This window comes from Solanum stenotomum, chromosome 11, assembly GCF_019186545.1.
Source record: "Solanum stenotomum isolate F172 chromosome 11, ASM1918654v1, whole genome shotgun sequence".
In the NCBI taxonomy this organism is placed as follows: domain Eukaryota; kingdom Viridiplantae; phylum Streptophyta; class Magnoliopsida; order Solanales; family Solanaceae; genus Solanum; species Solanum stenotomum.
In genome coordinates this window covers 39,703,032-39,710,330 of record NC_064292.1, presented here as the reverse complement: position 1 = coordinate 39,710,330, position 7,299 = coordinate 39,703,032, and the positions used below count along the sequence as shown (strand labels likewise).

The following is a 7,299-nucleotide window of genomic DNA, read 5'->3' as shown; positions in this document are numbered from 1 at the left end:
TAAAATATAAATATTTTGTTAAATTTTAAGTAACTTAAATCTTTAACTTTACCATTTTCTCAAGCCCAACTCTTAAATTTTAGGGAAAATTTTCAAAATGTCAATATTTTAACATTTAATAGGACCCCTTAGCCACATTTTCAATATTTATTAAAAATGTCAATATTTGAGTTTGTTATATATCTAATTATGTATTTTTAATTTGTTTAATTTGAAAGAATACAATTATTCAATAACAGAATAGATAAAATCAGGGGAGAGAACATTTTAAAAAAAGGAACATATCACTTGAATTTTCATCTGTTACAATTTCAAAAAAAAAAAAAAAACTACAGTGATTCCACTTTCATTGTTTCTCTAATGTCCAATATTAAATTTTCTCCCTATTGTTTCTCAAATTTCATTAGGATTTTTTTCTGTGCGGAAAGAAACTATTGAAATAATTGAACTTCCATTGGTTCATTTCTCTGAAACCAAAGAACCCATCTCCTTGTGGTTTACGTTTTATCGATTTCCGTTTGTAACTCTAATAACTCAAATTTTGAACTCTGTTTGAGATTTTTTATAAGCTACCCTGCTTTAACTCGACGCAGAGTTGAATATATTGAAATTGACTATTAAAGGTCCATTCTTTCAAACTTTGGAATGATTTATTGCTATTGTTTATGATTAATTTATTATTTTGGGTAAATGATTGATCTGTGATTGGGGACAACAAACATGCTGTTTTTTTAAAATTCAAACTGAAAATAAACTGTATATAAAATTAGTGGTGACGCAGGTTTAGAGTAGATTTTTGAAATTGAATTTAGATACAAATTTATTGATGTGATATTGTATATTGAATAATCAGAATATAAATTAGTTTGGAATACAAATTTGATGATATTATGTATTGACTATTGAATGATTAGAATACAATTTTGTTAATGAAATCCCTATTCTATATTAAAATATTGTGATTTTATATGTTGAATGATTTGAATACAAATTTGATCGGAATACAAATTTGTTCAACAGTTAGAAAATAATTTTTAGAATACAATCTTTGAAATACACAAGAATTTGGAATACAAATCAGTTTAGAATACAAATTTTGTTTAAATTAAAAGTTAAAAATAAAAGTTAATAATGAATTTGATGAACAATTATATTAGGAAATGACTTTTAAAATACAATTTTTGAAATACAACTTTTGAAATACAAAATCCAGTTTAGAATACAATTTTTATTTTGTTTAATCAAAAGTTGAAAATAAAACTACATGAGTACAAATAATTGATATACAACATACAAAAGTGGGGTTGAAGGGGAGTGAAATACAAAAATACATAAAAGTGACGATGTTAACTTAATAAATATAAATTCAATAAAAAGTTATCCGATGAAATGATAATCTGATACATATCTTTGTATGATTTTTTTTCATTTTGAAAAAAAAAAAGAGGAGAAAGAACTTGGAAAGAAAGAGAAGCAGTAATAAATAATGAATTGAGAGAGAAAGTGGGGTTGAAGGGGAGTGAAAATAGAATATATTTTAGGAGAATACTTATAAACATATAATTTAATACAGACGAGAGAGAAAAAAAATTGAAAAAATAATGAGAGAAAAACGTGATGGCTTGAAATGTGAGATAAATTAGAAACTAATCTAGGATACAATTTATTTGTTAAAATATTGACATATTGACATTTTTAATAATTATTTTAAAGTGTAGATGTTTTTAATAATTATGTTTATGATTTTGACTCAGCTAATTTTCCCTAAATTTTAGTCCATCTATTATAATCATAAGTCCAAGTCCATCAAAATTCATTACTTTAGTCTTTACCTACCATACCTTAACTTTCATAAGATAGTTACACCTTCTCTTAATTGAATAACTTTGTTCGTGTAATGATAATTTTAGTATTGTTTAATTGCTTAATTGAATCGACAATAGCTTTTTAGTGGATTGCTCATGTACTAGGTGTTTGTGTCTATCAAGATACGTATGTCCTCAAAAAATTATTACTTTCAAACTGAAAAAATCAGAAAAACTGAACCAAACTGAACCAAACCGAAGGTTATTTTTTTCGTTTGGTTTGGTTTGGTTTTAGATATTTAAAAACTGACTAGATTGATTTGATTTTGGTTGTAACCCATAACCGATCCAAACCGAACCATGAACACTCCTAAACAAAATTTAAATAGAGGGGAAAGAGTAATTCTAAAAATAAAAATAATACTTGGTTTGTTCACTTGGTCATTATACTAAATGATTTTTTTATTTGTTTGATTGAGAAATCTTTGTTATTTAATTTTTCCTTATTAATTATTATTAACTATAATAATTTTTCAATATATAAAATTTATTATATTAATATATTAAATAAAATGGTAGAATAAAATAATTATTTTCAAAAATATGCCACCAATTTCCTAATTCCATTGCATCAAATTGCGTTCCTAGAAGACATTAAATTATGTTAGTTTATATAGTATTAATTAATTACACTCTAAATGATATTATTATACGTATAGATTTTAAATTTGGAAGTAAATCCTCCTGCTGAATCTGCCTATGTTGAACATTATAATAAGGTGTTATACGATAAAAAAGGCATTTAGTGGTAATAGATTTTCTTTTTAGTGTCAATTGAATCATTACATTCAAAGTTGCTAAAGTCTTTAGCTACATTTATATAAGTGCTGGTTATACATATTCATATTCATTATTGCCACTAAGTATATAATATAGCGAAAGATTATGTTTTGCTACAAAATTATAAGTTAAGATCTCTAACATATAACTTTTGGCTTATTTTTGTCTTTTGGGCTTAATAGCAAGTGGTCATAAGCGCATTTTTAATTTATACAAACACTTCAAAAATGCTTAAAACCTATTTTGATGTAAAGACACTTGAAATAAACCATCCAAACAGACTCGTTAGACGCTCACCCATTTTAGCCCCAACTTCTGCAGAAGATAGAAATAACCAGTCTATTGATTCAACTCACAAGATCCACTTAAATCAACCCAAACTATCTCATTTGCCCCGATTCTCTTTTTATTGCTAACAACTGCTTACTATTCCAATTGGTTTTTAGAATAATTTGAGCATTATCAGAACCATTGATAGGCTCCAAAAGGACAATAAGCTCATCCAATCCAGGAAGTAGGGATGGCAATGTGGCGGTGCGGGGTGGGGGTGGGACAGGTTGAGCTTAACCCGCAAAATTTTTAATCCACCCCGCATATCAATTTTTTTCATTTTCAATCCCCCCACCCTGCCCCGCTTAAGTTCGTTACTAAAAATAAAATTTATAAAAATAAATTCATTTTTTCATTAAGTTGTATTAGTTTAATAGAAAATGACTTAAAATTATTTTTTAGAAGCCACTTAGGAAACATGTAAGAAATTGTATTTATTTTTATTGAACCATTTTTATTTACTATCTTAAATATTTGTAGTAATTTTAAAGAAATTATTTTAATAAATAATGTCTATCACTCTTATAGCATGTCAAAAATTAAAATTAAAATTAAATTTGAATCAACATAAAATCGCATATACCTGCAGCCCGCCCCACCCCATATTAATTTAAAANTTTTATTTACTATCTTAAATATTTGTAGTAATTTTAAAGAAATTATTTTAATAAATAATGTCTATCACTCTTATAGCATGTCAAAAATTAAAATTAAATTTGAATCAGCATAAAATCTCATATACCTGTAGCCCGCCCCACCCCATATTAATTTAAAAAAAACCCACTTCAACCCACTCGGCACAACCTGAAACTCGCCCCGCATAGCCTCAAACCCACCCTGCCCCACATCCTATCCGCTCCGCCCCATTGCCATCTGTACCAGGGAGTGTGTAGCCTTGACCTCGAAGCACAGATAGGCCTCTAAGTGACTAATAAGGTCTAGCCGATATATATCAACTTCATGAAGGATAAAAGAGCTCGACTCATGAATTGTTGTTGTAGATCAGATGCCCAAACCTAGAATCTGTGACTATAATAGTTGTTGAAGAATCCCATTACAAATCTTCCTCACCAAACAACCGTGGAATAGTTTCGGCTCCCCGGTAAGGAGTACAGTACTCCAAGCCGAACTAACTCTAGATCTAAGTCATCAAGCAAAACCTGATATCTCAGTCGTAAACCAAGAGGCAGCAAAAAGAGGGAGAAATATATAGAAGGTAACCAGGGCTGAGTTAACACCTAATATAAACATTATTCTATCAGACCCAAGTGTTCTACACTATTCTATAGAGAGCTAAGTCGTCTGAAATGACTTTGGGGGTAAAACTAAGGCCAAGCGGATCCAAATAATTCAAGGCAATAGAAAACACTATTCTAAGCCTAGCTAAGGCCATACATGATCAAATCAAACATTAAATACAGTAACAAAGCCACACAAAAAATCCACAGTTTGAAATAAAGTTAGAAGCATTTCTTCAGACAACTAAGGCCTGTTGAAGCGGAAACTAAGCAATAGCATGCATATTACCGTAACCAAAGCTAGCGCCCACTGTTGAGCCAACTGTATAATTGCATTTTCTAGTAACATTACATAATACATAACTAAATTCAGATAGAAGCGGGTGGATGTTATTTATCGCTTCCCACGAGTACTTCCCGAGCCACCAAACCTCGGACCTGGAAACTTGGAGAACTGCAACCACAAGTAGGCAGAATCATGGTCATGTTCAACACTTTCGTAACCTGGCAAAATTCAACAACAGAGGCCATCACTTGTAAGATTATTCCAAAAGATGATAGCAGCAACTAGAGAGTAACAAGTCACAAACGGAAGTTGCAAAATAGATCAGATCACCTTGCAATGCACTCAAGGCAGTAGATGCACACGCTGGATCTACGAAATCCACAAAGCCAAGGATAAGAGGATCTCCGGCATGCTGCAAAATGAAGTTTTTTTTAAAAAAATCAAAATATCACCTAGTAGACAAAAACTATACTAATAGAAAAGGCATAAACATCAACTTATATGTTTTGAGTCCCTTCTAACAAGTCTGACTTCTTTGTAGCCCACAAAATAATGAAGAATATCTTTTAAGTGTAGTTAGGGAACAAGCAACAGATATATTCAGAAATCAATAATAATTCGGTAAATGACATCTCAAAGGATACGAGCTACTTCTCTTTTTGAGCTGTATGAAGGAAGTCCCTTTATGTAGAGGGTGTTAGAAGCACCAGGAGGGAGAGGTAGTGTTTCACGAGGCCTTCGCCTTCCATTTTGTGCTAGCTCTGGCCCACGAGCTGATGGAAGGGGATCACGAACATGAAGGGAAGGTATACCACCACCCTGCTCTAGCTAGCTCTGGCCCACGGCAAAATATAGGAGCAGTGTCAGTTTCAATGATTACCAAACTCTGGAGATAATAATCGTATGCTGATTCGATTGCATGTGTGTCCATTAATCGAGTTACACCACGATCATCTGCTAATCCAATTGATTGTGTGTCCACTACTTGAGCTCCTTCATGATCATCATTTCTTTCTAAGTAATGATGCACTTCATGACCTGATGGCATCCCAGATTGTGGAACTTCTGGTATTGCAAAGAAATATGATGAAACCACATATGCTTATCGAGACGGATAACAAAGTGAATGCAAAATATTACTCGCATAAAATATACTTTGTCCTCAAAAGGATATAGTTTTCTTTGCCAATAGGTAAGATCAAAATATCTTTCTTGCACATAAAAGCACATCAATCACAGTAATACTGAAGCAAGAATATAGGGCACTGGGAACATGTACAGAATAGAGGGTCAAAACTCAAGGACATGTCCTTGCTAATTCTAAAAGTTAATCCTGGCTCAAATAGAGTTTTGTGTATCCTTAAGAAACCTACACCAATAAAACCATGATTAATTTGTCCATAAAGCTTAAGTAATTGATTAACCTAACTTTTTAAGAGCCAAATCTTACCATTTTCAAGATAATGCTCTACAACCCTCCAATCTCCTGATGTTTTTGTGTTTCAATAGATGCATAGAGAAACTACATAAAAGGAGATTCATTACCATGAGACATGATAAAACAACCACTATACTTTTTGATATTTTCAATCTGTCCGTACTGCAGTAAGGTGATGTACCACAGATTTACGGTACTTGTAATTTTTTAAACTTGAAGTTTTGCATGTCTTTTGAGCATCTGTTAGTAGATCTGATGGTATTTTGTCTTTATTTTGTAGGAAAATAGGTTTTGACAACGGAGATCTAAGATACAGTGTTAGCAACTATTTTTGGGATTCAACAAGTCAATGTACGAGCCGTAGAAACTTCTACGAACCATAAGGAAAACTTGTTGAAAGGATCAACATATTTTGAAGACAAGTGTGGAGCAATGAGAGAAGAGCACAAGCCGTAGGACTTTCTACGAGTCGTAGGTCTAGGCCCGTAGAAGACATCAGAGAATTGAGTTCCAGTACTTGGACTACGAATGAGAAGAATGGACCGTACAATGGTCTACAGACCGTAGGTCCTGTCCTTAGAAAAGATTCTAAGGATGTGGTTTGAAGATAGCTTCCATGGATGGACTCCAAGACCCTTATGAGGACCTACAGTCTGGAGGTTGTGGGTCGTTGGAATTGCTGCCGAATCCATTTTTTCATTAGTTTCCCTAGTTTATTTTATTTAGAATTTGATGTTTATAAATACTTTTCTTATATTTATTTTTGAGGGTTCAGATTCTTGTGGTTGAGAATTAACTTGTGAATCACTTTTACATGTAATTCTTGAATCCTTTGGTTTATATTATAGCATTGATATTTGTCGTTACTTTGCAACTTCAATTCAAGATTTCAAAATTCAACTATTCTAAGTATAAGTTCATGTTCTATATTAAACAAATTTATATGAATTTTTATCACCAAAGCATGAGTAGCTAATTTCACAACTAGGGTTGTGGAAACCATGAAAAATTAACAAATTAAAGTAGATCGAATAACGAGTAATTCTTGAATAGTGTTCACGCATGTATTGTTTTTCTCTTCACTTTGCTTACGTTTTAACGAAGGCCTATGTTAGAACTCACCTTATCCCTACTTGTCGGACCAAGGGGTAACGAATGGAAAAAGAAAGTATACAACATATATTAGAGGCTACCAACCCTCATTTAATAGCTTGAATGAACCAAGGGATATGATGTAACACCCCATATGCTAGAAAGACCAGAATACAGAAAATCAGAAGGTGCAGGTGCTGCCAACGGGGACCACCCACTGACCGTAGGGTGACCCACGGATCGTAGGTGGGGCCAGTGGTTCGCCACCTG

The 7,299-nt window shown here is 32.3% G+C and overlaps 1 pseudogene; it reads right to left on the bottom strand.

Annotated features, from left to right (window-relative positions):
• Positions 1–4,607: 4,607 nt before the first annotated feature.
• On the bottom strand, positions 4,608–6,629 carry LOC125845906 (RNA-binding protein 2-like; annotated as a pseudogene).
• Between the last annotated feature and the right edge of the window lie 670 nt (positions 6,630–7,299).